Source organism: Schistocerca nitens, chromosome 6 (genome assembly GCF_023898315.1).
Source record: "Schistocerca nitens isolate TAMUIC-IGC-003100 chromosome 6, iqSchNite1.1, whole genome shotgun sequence".
Classification (NCBI taxonomy): Eukaryota; Metazoa; Arthropoda; class Insecta; order Orthoptera; family Acrididae; genus Schistocerca; species Schistocerca nitens.
Window position 1 is genome coordinate 222,993,094 of NC_064619.1, and position 16,629 is coordinate 223,009,722.

Here is a 16,629-nt window from a genome sequence, read left to right on the forward strand (position 1 = left end):
GCTGTTAATGCTCTAGTCGAACATTATGGTTTTGTTGTTCCTATTCATCTGCGTTAGAGCTAGCTGTCATTCATCACAAAAAGCACTCCGTCTTCAGGCCACGAGTGGCCTACCGGGACCATCCGACCGCCGTGTCATCCTCAGTGGAGGATGCGGATAGGAGGGGCGTGGGGTCAGCACACCGCTCTCCCGGTCGTTATGATGGTACTCTTGACCGAAGCCGCTACTATTCGGTCGAGTAGCTCCTCAATTGGCATCACGAGGCTGAGTGCACCCCGAAAAATGGCAACAGCGTATGGCGGCTTGGATGGTCACCCATCCAAGTGCCGACCACGCCCGACAGCGCTAACCTTCGGTGATCTCACGGGAACCGGTGTATCCAGTGCGGCAAGGCCGTTGCCACTATCATTTATCACAGCAACTAGAAATTTTGTCAACGTCATCTTGTATCCTCTTACAGTCACTCAACGACGACACCTTCCCATACACCACATCATTTCTCATTAATTTAACAAGAGTATGTTCTGAAATGTTCAACATTATGTATAAATAAGGATGCTTTCCTTTCCTGAGCGAGTTTGTCCAATTTTGGAAATGTGCCACAGAACATAGACTAATGAATTGCAAGATTGTTGTACGTCACTGGCTGATTCCTCATAATTCAATACAGTGTATACTACGGACAGCAGAACATGGCTAGCATGCGAACAAAGGAGGAAGTGTGTGGTTTAATAGACAGAGATTGCCGAGCCAAGGTGTTGTGAAATGGTTCAATGGCTCTAAGCACTATGGGACTTAACATCTGAGGTCATCAGTCCCCTAGACTTAGAACTACTTAAACCTAACTAACCTAAGGACATCACATACATCCATGCCCGAGGCAGGATTCGAATCTGCGACCATAGCAGCAGCGTGGTTCCGGACTGAAGCGCCTTGAAGCGCTCGGTCACAGCAGCCGGCCAAGGTGCTTTCTCGGGTATTTGAAAAGTAAAATACATTAGGTCTGAGGTAATGGCTCTAAAGGAACGCCAAAGCAAATTCTCAAATATGCGTAACAATTCGTTGTTCAATCCACCGACGCGTCCTCAACTTTCTTCGCGGTTCTCTGTAAACCCATATTTATCTCTAGCAGTCCGCAGTTGATGGACGAAGGGATCACCTTGTTAAAAAAGTAGTCTGCGGATACCAGTAAATGAATGATGACCCCTACTTCGACTTCACATGAGGTTGGTTTCTTCCGACACGTCTGTCAAGAGGCTTGGAGATGGCATAGTGAAACGCCGAAACAAGTAAAATAAAATTTAAAATGTAGACGGCTGAAGGCGTTTTTGATTTGACATTTATTCGTGCTCTTCAACTAAGCTCTGAGACAGCTAACGCGCTATTAAAACTCACCAATTTAGGTGAAAACACTTTGTAGTTTGCGCGCCAGATGTCGCTCACAATTGCCGCTCGATAGAATGCGGTCGCAAATTACGTTGAGGAGCACGTACCGTCGTACCAGATCGTTTCTGAGTGTGTGCCAATCACATTGAGAAACATGTTTGGCGCGCTTTGCGCTGAGAAACACGTCTCGTGTGAGGGCGGCCTTAACCGTTGCGGTATCTTTATCGATGTGACAGGTTAGCTACGGCTGGCGTCCGTGACGAGACGTTCGCCAGCAGCGCGACTACAAGTCTACATGTTAGGTGAGCGTGTCGGCGTGTTGGGACAGAGAAGTGGCTGTCGCCCCTCCGTATTGACACCGACGGAGTGTAACGAGAGGCGCCCGTCTTGAGGGGAACAAGACGGATCAACGCCGACGGTACGAGACGCCAGGACGCGATAGTGAGACACACGTCCGTCACCGTGAGCGAGATCTGTAAGTCTGCCCAAGATGCATAGTACAGTGCTGTTTCCCTGTGCCTCTTCGCGGTATCTCGTCGCAGGAAGTGAGAGGACTCCATTGGGAATATCACGCACTGAAGCATCAAATTACTATCACGCACTGAAGCAGCAAAATACACGGTAGTGCTTCAAACTAGTGGCATTAAGTGCTGCACTACTGTTTATGTAATAGTAAGACGCAAGATATAGTGGGAATTAGTGAAGTTCGGTGGCAGGAGGAACAAGACTTCTGGTCAGGTGACTACAGGGTTATAAACACAAAATCAAATAGGGGTAATGCAGGAGTAGGTTTAATAATGACAAACAGCATAGTGAACGCATTATTGTGGCCAAGATAGATACGAAGCCCACACCTACTACAGTATTACAAATTTATATGACAACTAGCTCTGCAGATGACGAAGAAATTGAAGAAACGTATGATGAAATAAAAGAAATTGTTCAGATTGTGAACGGAGACGAAAATTTAATAGTCATGGGTGACTGGAATTCGAGTGTATGAAAAGGGAGAGAAGGAAACATAGTAGGTGAATATGGATTGGGGCTAAGAAATGAAAGAGGAAGCCGCCTGGTAGAATTTTGCACAGAGCACAACATAATCATAGCTAACACTTGGTTTAAGAATCATGAAAGAAGGTTGTGTACATGGAAGAACCCTGGAGATACTAAAAGGTATCAGATAGATTATATAATGGTAAGGCAGAGATTTAGGAACCAGGTTTTAAATTGTAAGACATTTCCAGGGGCAGATGTGGACTCTGACCACAATCTATTGGTTATGACCTGTAGATTAAAACTGAAGAAACTGCAAAAAGGTGGGAATTTAAGGAGATGGGACCTGGATAAACTGAAAGAACCAGAGGTTGTACAGAGTTTCAGGGAGAGCATAAGGGAACAATTGACAGGAATGGGGGAAAGAACTACAGTAGGAGAAGAATGGGTAGCTTTGAGGGAAGAAGTAGTGAAGGCAGCAGAGGATCAAGTAGGAAAAAAGACGAGGGCGAGTAAAAATCCTTGGGTAACAGAAGAAATATTGAATTTAATTGATGAAAGGAGAAAATATAAAAATGCAGTAAATGAAGCAGGCAAAAAGGAATAGAAACGTCTCAAAAATGAGATCGACAGGAAGTGCAAAATGGCTAAGCAGGGATGGCTAGAGGACAAATGTAAGGATTTAGAGACCTATCTCACTAGGGGTAAGATAGATACTGCCTACAGGAAAATTAAAGAGACCTTTGGAGATAAGAGAACGACTTGTATGAATATCAAGAGCTCAGATGGAAACTCAATTCTAAGCAAAGAAGGGAAAGCAGAAAGGTGGAAGGAGTATATAGAGGGTCTATACAAGGGCGATGTACTTGAGGACAATTTTATGGAAATGGAAGAGGATGTAGATGAAGATGAAATGGGAGATATGATACTGCGTGAAGAGTTTGACAGAGCACTGAAAGACCTGAGTCGAAACAAGGCCCCCGGAGTAGACAACATTCCATTGGAACTACTGACGGCCTTGGGAGAGCCAGTCCTGACAAAACTCTACCATCTGGTGAGCAAGATGTATGAAACAGTCGAAATACCCTCAGAGTTCAAGAAGAATATAATAATTCCAATCCCAAAGAAAGCAGGTGTTGACAGATGTGAAAATTACCGAACTATCAGTTTAATAAGTCACAGCTGCAAAATACTAACACGAATTCTTTACAGACGAATGGAAAAACTAGTAGAAGCCAACCTCGGGGACGATCAGTTTGGATTCCGTAGAAACACTGGAACACGTGAGGCAATACTGACCTTACGACTTATCTTAGAAGAAAGATTAAGGAAAGGCAAACCTACGTTTCTAGCATTTGTAGACTTAGAGAAAGCTTTTGACAATGTTGACTGGAATACTCTCTTTCAAATTCTAAAGGTGGCAGGGTTAAAATACAGGGAGCGAAAGGCTATTTACAATTTGTACAGAAATCAGATGGTAGTTGTAGTCTAATTAATTCGGGTGATGCTGAGGGAATTAGATTAGGAAATTAGACACTTAAAGTAGTAAAGGAGTTTTGCTATTTGGGGAGCAAAATAACTGATGATGGTCGAAGTAGAGAGGATATAAAATGTAGACTGGCTATGGCAAGGAAAGCGTTTCTGAAGAAGAGAAATTTGTTAACATCGAGTATAGATTTAAGTGTCAGGAAGTCATTTCTGAAAGTATTTGTATGGAGTGTAGCCATGTATGGAAGTGAAACATGGACGATAAATAGTTTGGACAAGAAGAGAACAGAAGCTTTCGAAATGTGGTGCTACAGAAGAATGCTGAAGATTAGATGGGTAGATCACATAACTAATGAGGAAGTATTGAATAGGATTGGGGAGAAGAGAAGTTTGTGGCACAACTTGACCAGAAGAAGGGATCGGTTGGTAGGACATGTTCTGAGGCATCAAGGGATCACCAATTTTGTATTGGAGGGCAGCGTGGAGGGTAAAAATCGTAGAGGGAGACCAAGAGATGAATACACTAAGCAGATTCAGAAGGATGTAGGTTGCAGTAGGTACTGGGAGATGAAAAAGCTTGCACAGGATAGAGTAGCATGGAGAGCTGCATCAAACCAGTCTCAGGACTGAAGACCACAACAACAACAACAACAATGACGCAAGAATTTTGCGTGCCCACCTAATCACAGAAAGTCCAAATTCTTTCCTGTCGAAAAACCAATCGGTTCAAAAATATGTAGAGACAATTGTCTTACACTTGCAGATCCTAAATGATCTGGAAAAAATTAAACTATCTGCAGGCACAGGAAAAACTGTTTTATTTTGTAGGCAATTTCGGTGTCGTTATTGGCCAGTTTCGGTGTTATTTTTTGCCAATTTCGGTGCTATTCTTTTCCCAGTTCCATGTTTTTTAGCAATTTCATTGTTAGTTTCTTATACTTTCGCTATTATTAGGGTTCTGTTCCTCAGTCGGTTGAAACGGAATCCTTATAGGATCGCCTCGTTGTCGGTCAGTCAATCCGTCTCTCTGTCTGCCCGATTTCTCAGTAACGGGTGGACGTATCAAGCTCGGATTTATGTCTCTGGTCCCTCCGCGGTTTAAAAATTTTAAGCTTCTAAGTTTGTGCATTCAAAAGAGTATGGCGATTTATGTCTCGTATTTTAAGGCTCGAAAATTCACTTATCGAAACCTATAGTATTCTTGACGTAGAAACATGAAAAAGTAAAGGAAAAAAAACTAAAAATTCGTAATATGTAAATGTATAACACGAAAAAATACTTTTTTGTCAGTTTTTATCCTCCTGTACATTTGTCTGTTCGTCTCTTAGGACCCTTTTTCCCTCGAACAGGTTGGCGTATTAAGTTCAAATTTACGTGACAAACTGAAGTCAACGGTTTCTTGGCGGTGTCAAAAATTTAAGCTTTTAAGTCAATGCGATAAAAAGATTCGGTCATTTATGTCACACGTTTTCAAACTCATAAACTCAGTCATCAAAACCTACTTCACGTTGACCTAGAATCATGAAACCTGGCAGGAAGCAAGCTTTCAGAGTACAGGTAAAGGAAGATTTATGATTATACCACAAGATTTTTTTTCTTTTTTTATCCGTCTGTCCATCTCTCAGGAGCCCTTTTTCTCTTGAAGAGGTTGTTGGCGTCTCAAGTTCAGATTTATGTCACTTGTTAAGGTATATGGTCACTTGGCGATATAAAAAAAAATAAGTTTCTAAGTCAATGCAGTGAAAAGATTCGGTCATTTACGTCACGTATGTCACATGTTTTGATACTCGCAAACTCGCTCATCAAATCCTACAGGTTACGTCCCCTTGACCTGGAATCATGACGTTCGAAAAGAAGCAAGGTTTCACAGTTCAAGTAAAGTAAAGACTGTGAAACTTTTTAAACTGTGAATATATCACACAAAAATATCTTTTTGCCTTTTGACCATGCATTGCATTAACCATCCCTCAAAAGGATGATAAACGAACATTACTGCATGCAAATATAATTTTCAAGTCGCTGTCGTATTTTAGTAAGTAAGAATGTTTTATTAAATCTTCTCTCTAAACATATACAAACTTAAGTCTCCTGCTCGCATCTTTTTGTATGTTCGGGTTATTTTGAGGAACCACTGTAGAGATTTCGACACCGTCTTGTGATTCCTAGGATCAATATCATGCCAATATCGATATCGATAACTGGCAAGGGTCATTGAGATTCTCGATTTCCAGGATGGATGAACTACATAATGAGGTTTGTATGGAACCCTCAGTGGGCATGTTCTACTCGCACTTGCCCAATTTTTTGACAACTTCGATGATATTTTCTGCGCGTTTTTGAAAGATTTTTAACGTAGTGAAATGAAAATGAAATGTCGTGTGGCTAGGCCCTCCCGTCGGGTAGACCGCCTGGTGCAGGTCTTTCGAGTTGACGCCACTTCGGCGACCTCCGCGTCGATGGGTATCAAATGATGATTGGGACAACACAACACCCAGTCCCTGAGCGGAGAAAATCTCCGACCCAGCCGGGAATCGAACCCGGGCCCTTAGGATTGATATCCTGCCACGCTGACCACTCAGCTATCGGGGGCGGACTTTAACGTAGTGTGTGAACTGAACTATGTACTTCCTTATCGTTACATCACATAGTCGGCAGATGGGCGATCTCTTATTACGAAAAATATAATTATCTGGTTTTAGAATATTTATTTAGCCCAGATCAATGAAATACGAATGTGGACGAGTGGTTTCGGCAAACTTTAATTGCCATCTTCAAATCTGCTGTCACATGTGTAGTCCTTTCTTGTGAAATTATCTTATGACGTTTCGAAAAGAGCCGGCCGCGGTGGTCTCGCGGTTCTAGGCGCGCAGTCCGGAACCGTGCGACTGCTACGGTCGCAGGTTCGAATCCTGCCTCGGGCATGGATGTGTGTGATGTCCTTAGGTTAGTTAGGTTTAAGTAGTTCTAAGTTCTAGGGGACTGATAACCACAGCAGTTGAGTCCCATAGTGCTCAGAGCCATTTGAAGCCATTTGTTTCGAAAAGATGTCAGTAACTTGAATGTTGTGTCTGTTTGCAGCGACGTGACACGGCCATTTCTTGCCTTTTAATATTTTTGTCTTTTCAGATTGTTTTAAACATTCAAAGAAGATCTTACAAGTGCAGAGTACTGTCATCATTGTATCTATTACACCAACATGGAAAACACGTATGTGTAAGGTTCACCATGTTACTAGTGGAGGGCTGCTGTCTGGTGGTACTCCAGTATACGATACGGTCCAGTTGACTACCGCTGGGCAGTGTGCCGTCAGTGGTCTTCGCAGACGGAGAAAGTAGCAATTTGGACAAAAAACGTATTTTAACACCAACTTTTATGAATGTATACCTCTGTATAGTTTTATCACTTGATGTATGACGCGACACTAATGCATCTGCTCCAACGAGATATGTGCACCTCTGGTACATTTTATTGTTCTTTTGACATTGGATGTTTCGTAATTATTATTATTTTTATTTATATTACAGTTGCATACCTCTGCATTCAGAACTAGATGACAGTGTACTACGTACAGTGGCACTAAATTGTTGTACGTTAATGGTATGTAGCTCACGTATTTTGAAAAATGGTCTTCTAAAAGTAGGTTGACCATTAAAATGTAAAAACCCATTGAAAATACTGTTCTAAATATAAAAATTTCTTTCAGATTTGAAGAAGCCAATTAAAGTTTGCCGAAACTAGTCGTTTACATATATCATGCGATCTGGGTTAAATAAAACTTCTGCAACCAGGATATGACATTTCACACATTTTCTTAGTTCGTAAGTAACTTAGAAACTTCAGAACGGAAGTGAAGAGTCCGCGCAGTTCACGGTGGCCGATGCGCAGTGATCAATTTTCAGCCAAAGCGCTGGGCGAGTTCATTCATTTGTTCCGAAGAGGAGAACAGTGTCTGCCATCTTTCGGCCTTTCGATGATGACAGAATCGAGGGGCGCGCCTTCCAATCTTTCTAAACGATCTTACAGAAAATATTCGAAAAAACATTTTATTTTTTGCTTTACTTGTATCTTTACATGCCAGGTTCATTATAATTTGGCCATCATTTTGTTAACGGTCATAGTTTTTGTGATATTTAAATGGAAGTAAGATAGTATGCGAAATTCGAAAAAGTTTGCAATGAAAAATAGAGGTCGCAATGATTTTGCGGTCTGTACTTGTCAAGTATGTTGCTGCATATGAAATTTAGCTAACATACTGAATTTTTATTTAGAGTTGGGTGGAGGTCTCTGTCAAAAATCTTGAGAAAGTTGTCTGACATAGCATACTCATTTGCGATCGAGCCGCGCCAGCGCTAAAGCCAGAGTGAAATATCCACAACATTTTTCATATTTCACAAAATGTTTGAGATATCAAAATGAGATTTTTCCAGATGATAGCACGCAAAGAAAATAGTGTTTTCCGTATGGTTATTATGCAAAGCTTCGTTATCTACCGTCTTATTCCACTACCTACAGACTTTTCCATGGAAGAATGTAATTTTTAAGGGCCATCGATAGCTGGTGAAACAAAAAACGCTATGGGTTTTGGAACAACGTATGTGAAGACTTCACACGTTTATTTTGTTCTTGGGATGTGCTTTTTTCGTAAGACAGTGACCTTACTCTTCCTCAGTTCCTTACTTAATAAATCATTCCCGCGCGGAGTGGCCTCGCGGTTTAGGGCGCCATGTCACGGATTGCGTGGCCCCTCTCGCTGGGGGGGGGGGGGGGGTTCGGGTCCTCCCTCAGGCATGGATGTGTGAGTGTTGTTCTTAGTCTAAGTTAGATTAACTTAGTTTAAGTAGTTTAAGTCTAGGGACGGATGACGTCAGCACTTTGGTCCCTGAGGAATTTACACACATTTGAACATTTGAATAAACCACTGTTTCAGTATCTCTCGCAACTGAGTCTGTACAACACGTCTCTGTAGACTCCGCTCAGTTTTGGCAAAAAAGCAGATTTTAACATGGCAAAAAGAGAAATGTGTGGGTTTTACTCAAAATTCGTCGCTTGTGACACTTCTTTGAAAGTTAAAAATGGTTAAAACGCCAGGCGAAAATAAATCGCTTCATTTTTGGCACTAACCAAAGAAGAGGTGACAGATCTTTCTGGATTGTCACCATACATATGTGGGTGTGGATGGGCCCCATTTAATACTTCAGTTTAAAACGGGATTTCCCCTCCAGTGCTCGGCATTTCCCCTACAACACCTGCCTACAGCCCCCACCACTGCTGCTCTCCTCACGCATTGCCTGTCGTCTGCACATCTACCGACCATGGTATTCTGAGTCAGTGTGCGATTTGCAGGGAGGGATGGGGGGGATTTCCCCCCCTCTGCATCAGACCATCCCCTCCTCTGGTTTTAGTTTAGGCATCCCAACCTGGGATGTTTATTTCCCAAGCAGTGGGTAAAACTTTACATATAATTAAAATTTGTGGAGCCGAACACTGAAAGTTTTTAATACAGTCTTACTATTAATACTATTAATATGTTTGCTTATTAATTTTGAAAATGTGTTATGTAGTAGTTAAGCATGTCAAAACATTTAGAACTAAATCATCATTCTCATGTTGTCGTTGTTGCTTTCGTCTAAGGTGCGTCATCCGTTTACTTGCGAGCTTGTGAGGGAAGTAGTGTGGCAGTCGTGGCAGTCGTGCCGCAGAGTTGGGTGAGCTGGGGGCTGAAAGTCCCACCCCGGGCCCTGACACAAGGTGGTGACCGGCCCGTTGCCTGTGCGAACATTTACCACCTTTTGGCAACGGTATGGCGCGGAATAACGCGCCTGGGACGAAAGCACACATTACTAAATAACGCACCATCGTCTGCTTCTAGTTCCTACCATACTATTTCGTGGACCTTCTTTAAATACTCTCCTCTTCCACCATCGTTTTCTTTTCCTTTGGTTTTCATTTCCGTTGTTAGCTGCATGTGCAAGTACCAAGTAGGCCGCCGCCGCGATACTTTATCATCCTTTATACTGCAAGACCGACACACGTGTGGCACAAATTTTGTTGCTTTGCTATAAATTAACCTGCCGCACGCAACATACGCCGCAAGATGTTGCCTGTTGTAGCATGCTACAAGACGACGCACGCCACATTTCCGTAGCATGCCACAATGTTGCAAGACGGCGCCCCAGCGTAAACGAGGCTTTAGAGCTAGGTCTGTATTTTATGGTGGATGTGATGTGTTGCGTACGAAACTAAAACCTGCAATCAGATCCAAACGTCGTGGAAAACTGTGAAGAGGTGTCATCCTGCAGCAAGATAACGCTCGCCCACATTCTGCCAAACGGACAGCCGACGCAATAAAGGAGTTGAGATTCGAGGTGCTGGAACATCCACCATACAGTACAGACCTGGCTCCAAGTGATTCTCACATGTTTGGACCCTTAACGGAAGCACTACAGGGAAGAAGATTTGAAAGTGATGAAGACGTCATTGCTGTGGTGCAAAATTGGTTACAGATGCAACCAAAAAACGTATTTTCTGATGAAATAAAAAAAAAACCTCGTAAAACGCCGTGAAAACTGCATTGAAGTCCAGGGAGGTTACGTAGAAAAATAACGCATTTTTCAGTTTTCTATCATCAGAATAAGTACAGATTTTCACAAATGTGCCTTTACTTTTTGAATTCCCGTCGTATACCTGTATGTAGATGATTTTGTAAATAAGCTTTACCTATAATGTACTTTTAAAGATATAACAAGGGATGGCTTTTCTGACAGTGCATACGCGTGAATAGTGAGTTTCGGCATTAACATCTATTTATAAATAACTGTTTAACCATGGGTAACGCCACGGTCCAAGCTAGTAACATATGTAATTATACTAGCCCCCTAAGGCATCCCCCCCCACTGGTAAAAGCACAAATCTCACACTGTTCTGAGTGAACTCTACACATGTCGCCCCACTCTCCAGACCATTGCACAAGAGTGGCGCAATTTCAGACCAAGTTCTGTTGTGGTACAGGTAACATGGGCATCAGAGTGCGTGACTGGAATGCCGAGGCAAATGGAAATGTACTCCAAAGCTGAAGTTCACTAGACAGTACCATCCTTGTGAGCAATATTTATGAACTGCACACAAGATTCATTGCGAAATTCCAGTGGTATGTGGACCAGAAGCAATGTCACATCCAGTTGCAGGGAAATTGTCCCAAAAATTTGACAAAGGCTGCACAGATGTAGATGATGCTGAACAGAATGTTCGTAACCTGCACCATTACATTTCCATCTTGTCAACATGTGGAGGAACGTCTGGGAGAAAGAGACTTTCCAAGGACAAGAATGTTCACATAGTGGTAGTCGAATGGCTCCATGAGCAAGGAATGGATTTCTGTAGTAGAAGAACTGAATGACTGGTAGAACATTCTGGCCAATATTTACAAAGAGTGGATGACTATATTGAAAAATAGTGTTATGGATTGTGTCAGCCGGCCGTAGTAGCCGAGCGGTTATAGGCGCTACAGTCTGGAACCGCGCGACCGCTACGGTCGCAGGTTCGAATCCTGCCTCGGGCATGGATGTGTGTGATGTCCTTAGGTTAGTTAGGTTTAAGTAGTTCTAAGTTCTAGGGGACTGATGACCTCAGAAGTTAAGTCCTATAGTGCTGAGAGCCATTTGAACCATTTTTTTGATTGTGTCACTATGACGTGCAGTACAAGTTTCCATAAAAGGTACATGGCCTGCCATACTAATGTGCAACTTTTAAAGTCTCCTTGTATAAATACTGTTCAAGCTGGTGGAGGCTCTGTAATGCTGTCGGGCATCTGCAGCTGGGATGATATGGTACCCCTGATATGTCTGGATACGACTGTGACAGGTGATACGTACATGATCATCCTGTCTGATCATCTGCATCCATTCATGTCCAGTGTGTATTCCGACGGACTTTGACAATTCCAGCAGGACAATGTGACAACCTACACGTCCAGAATTGCTACAGAGTTGCCCCACGAACACTCTTCTGAGTTTAAACACTTCCTCTGGCTACCAAACTCCCCAGACGTGAACATTATTGAGCATATCTTCATCCCCTCGTACTCTTACAGATTTATAGACAGCCCTACAGGATTAATGGTGTCAATTCCTTCCAGCACTACTTCAGACATTAGTCGAGAACATGCCACGTCGTGTTGCGGCACTTCTGTGTGCTCGCGGAGGGCCTACGCGATATTAGGCAAGTGTACCACTTTCTTTGGCTCCTCAGCGTACTTGTGCAGCATGATTTAAATCTTCTCTCTATTATTTGTGACAACACCCAGAGGTTTCGCCACAGATCACATATCCTGCGCTGTTATTGGCCGACAGAAGTAAACTGAGAAGACGTTATGCTGATTTACACGTTTGCAGCGTAACTAAAGTGCAGTATTTGGTGCTTTTCGTATCTTCACTTACGTACTGCGAAAATATGTAGTTTAATTGATGATTATCACCAAAAAGCTAGCAAAAGTAAGTCATTTTTGGTGCGCGTTTTGTGCAAAAGTGTCGGGAAATGTGACGTCGCCTACTAAGAGCGTTACCAGGAGGCTAGTTGGAAGTAGGGGATTTTCGTTTGACGTCACATCTAAAGCCATAGTTCCTTATCTGAGGAATGAGCCATCATATTAAGAAACGTAGCCTTCAGAAAGGAATCGAAATCCAATTTCGACTGAAAAACGTACGTTTATTTAAGTGTATCTTTCATTAGTGTATATCCTATCAAGTAGATACTGTGATCATTTTTATTCGCATCTTTATCATATTATGAAGTGATCTCTGGAGTATGTGTTTTATTTTATTCTAACTTCTGCTTTAAGATTAGCAGCCTTTATTTGACGAACCCTCCCTGTCTAGCGTGAAATCAGTTCTGTTACTTTGGCTGTGGGCTAAGGCGAATTTTCTGTTCCCTCCAAGCTTAAACCGTTGGAATACACACGACAACAGTAAGGGGGATGTGGGGGTTGGGAACCGTAGAACAAGGGAGAAATATTGGCAGAGGACCACAGCCCTTCCTGTCTTGGTGTATGTGACTTGGAGCACGTATGTGGTACGGTCTCTCCGCCGTTTTCGTGGACGAGTGTTTATATTGGTTGCTGGAAGTCTGCGGTAGGAGCAACGAGTTCCTTCTACAAAATCAGTTAAAACGGACGCAGAAGGGATCCTTACGGCAAGGTTTTGACGCGAGCGAATTGGACCGTTGTGTTGCGCCCAGAATCTAGGCCTATGATTGGCCGAAATGTGGGCCAAAAAGTAGGTCCAATCGGGACTGTTGAGGAGCGAACGGTAGACAGTTGAAGACGGGACGAGCTGCTGTCTGGACACGTTGGAGATGCTGTTGGCCAGCGGGGACGCGTTGAGCACCTGTACCACGAGGCAATGACGGTGGATCGCAATGCAGCTTCTTACTGGCGTACTGTTAGTAAGGTCGCAGTCAGTGCGTTTCAGTACTTACAGTTCTGTGTACCAAACTCTTTCCGATGCAGAAATCTTTGCCACGTGCGTCGTGAGCTAAATTCTTTACACCGCTCCGTTTTAGGCTGACAAGTGTGTTCTTTCTCTTGCTTCTAAAGTGTGTTCTTTCTGTTGCTTCTATAACTGTAATTAACGTCAATTTCTCTCTCGCTTTAGTGCTATCCCGTGCAAATTGGTTAAGGAAATTTAAGTTTATCATCACCTCGAACCTCTGTGAATGTGTAAGAGCAACATTCTCTCTCGTTCTTCGCCATCAGCAACGATTATCTCTGTTGCAGCATGTTGCATTATGCACACGCTTATAAAATCCTTTCCCTTGTCCCCATAGAGGCACCCCCATGCTGTTCACTTTATCTGCTAAGTTACTGCGAAGTCTTCATTTCGTAAGGGTCAGTAGCATTTGGGAACATTGTGTGATAGGCAAATCAAATTTCCTTCATGTAAAAGTAACTGTTAATGGATCCAAAGCTTTGAATTCAGTTGTTCGCTTCAAGCACCTCACGTCATTTTCATATGCATTAGGTAGTAGATTAAGAAATCTATGAGGTAGGGTTCAACGTTTTGTTTGTTTCCAAGGCCATACTGTGCTGCTTGTGTCCGTTGCGTTAGGTTAAAGAAATTGTTTCACTTATTTTCAGGGCAGAAATTCGTCCTACTTTAATTAACTACAGCGTGGCCATTGCACTTACGGTGTACGAAACCATCACACGTGAATGTGTTAAAAGGACAATAGGAATTATTGATTAAGAGTACTGCTGTCATGTTCTTACCTGTTTTCAACCAAAAATGCAGACTAATTTCTGTAGTTTACCATCAGATACTCCATGCTAGTGAACATAAAATCACAGCCGGAACGTTACACAAAATTTAGTAACAATCACTTACCAATATTAAGCATTCCCACTACAACGAAAAATTTGCTCTTAATGTCATGTAAAGCCTTTCTCTGTCTCTAACTCATTTTCCATTTTAAGTACGTTCACGTCATTCTACACACTAGCAATCTCGTTCTACAACTTTGTAAATTCAGGTATTATTTTAACTTACCCTTATAACAACTTGTGGACATAGACTGATGAGCCAAAACATTATGACCACCTGTTTCATAGCGTACTGTTCCACTTTTCAAACAAAGTACAACAGAGATTCTGCTTGGCATGGATTTTACGTCTTTGACAGGATTCCAGAAATATATAGGACCAGCTGTCTATGCATAGGTCAAGCAATTCCCGAAAATTAGGGAATGGTGGTATACGGGCACGCAGCTGACACCCAATGTGTGTTAAAATAGGTACAGATCAGGCACATTTGGTGGCCAAGACGTCAATGTGAGTTCACTATGACGCCCCTCAAACCACTGTAGTTCGATTCTGATCTTGCAACACGGGCAGTTAACCTACTGGAAGAAGTCATCACCAGAGGGGGAAACTTCGAGAATGGAGCGACGCTGGTGGTCCGCAATGTGTTCACGTAGATCATTGCTGTCATGATGCCATTCCATTAAAACCATAGATTCCGTGGAAGCCCAACTCAGTGTACCCCATAGCATAATTCTGGCCTCAATTGCCTGTACCTGTGGCGCGGTGCATGTTTCGTGCAGCCATTCGGCTGTATGACTGTGTGTAAGCACACAAACATCTACCTGGTGTAACAAGAAATGCGATTCATTCGACAGGCGACACGTTTATATTGATCCTCAGTGAAAACAGTGGATGCTGTGCCCAGTGCAATCATAACTGACGATATCGTTAGGTCAACACAGGACCACATTGTTGTTGTTGTTGTTGTTGTTGTTGTGGTCTTCAGTCCTGAGACTGGTTTGATGCAGCTCTCCATGCTACTCTATCCTGTGCAAGCTTCTTCATCTCCCAGTACCTACTGCAACCTACATCCTTCTGAATCTGCTTAGTGTATTCATCTCTTGGTCTCCCTCTACGATTTTTACCCTCCACGCTGCCCTCCAATGCTAAATTTGTGATCCCTTGATACCTCAAAACATGTCCTACCAACCGATCCCTTCTTCTAGTCAAGTTGTGCCACAAACTTCTCTTCTCCCCAATCCTATTCAATACCTCCTCATTAGTTACGTGATCTACCCACCTTATCTTCAGCATTCTTCTGTAGCACCACATTTCAAAAGCTTCTATTCTCTTCTTGTCCAAACTGGTTATCGTCCATGTTTCACTTCCATACATGGCTACACTCCATACAAATACTTTCAGAAACGACTTCCTGACACTTAAATCTATACTCGATGTTAACAAATTTCTCTTCTTCAGAAACGCTTTCCTTGCCATTGCCAGTCTACATTTTATATCCTCTCTACTTCGACCATCATCTGTCATTTTGCTCCCTAAATAGCAAAACTCCTTTACTATTTTAAGTTTCTCATTTCCTAATCTAATCCCCTCAGCATCACCCGATTTAATTTGACTACATAGTGGAACACATACACTCTTCATCTACGTTCAAAAATGGCCTTTGAATGGCGTGTTCCGAAACGCTTCCGCCTGCACCAGCATTGTATTCTATCATCACATCTGCCACAGATCGCTGCCCATCGTGGATTACACAGTGGAGGATCCTCTGATCTCTACATTTAGTAATGAAACTCGGTCGTCCAATATCTCACGGCCTACTCTTTATTCCACCAGGCTTGAACCGCTTTCCATTGGTGCTCAGAACAGTAGTACGCCAGCAGGCGACCAGCTTCACCGTTTCAGACATTCTCGTTTCCAGACGCAGCGCTACAACAATCAGCTCTTTGTCAAAACCACTTCTCTCTCTCTCTATTCGTTTAGTCGGTTCCGACTCTTCGTGACCCCATGAACCAAATGACGCCACTTTTTCCTGTCTTGCACTTTCTCCCGTAGACCTTCCAGGATGGAACACATTGCTTCTGTGATGCCATCGATCCATCTCATCCTCTGACTTCCTCTTCTTCTAGTTCCTTCAATCTTCCCCAGCATTAATGTTTTTTTCCAGCGAGCCTTCGCATTGTGTGTCCAAAGTAGGTCATTAGACCTTCCAGGGACAAATCTGGTTTTATTTGATCCAATATTGATCTGTTGGTTCTCTTTGCAGAGAATTTCTCATTGCGGCCCGTATCTGTGCTATAGTGACTGCCCTTTCGTCTCTTTTCCGCTTACACTCTTTCCTTACTGCATGAAGTGCGTGTAACACGATCAGGAGGCATTCAACCTCGCGGTGGGCAGTCATAATGTTTTGGCTCATCAGTGCATATTCAGTTATGATGTCTGTAAAAATAAAT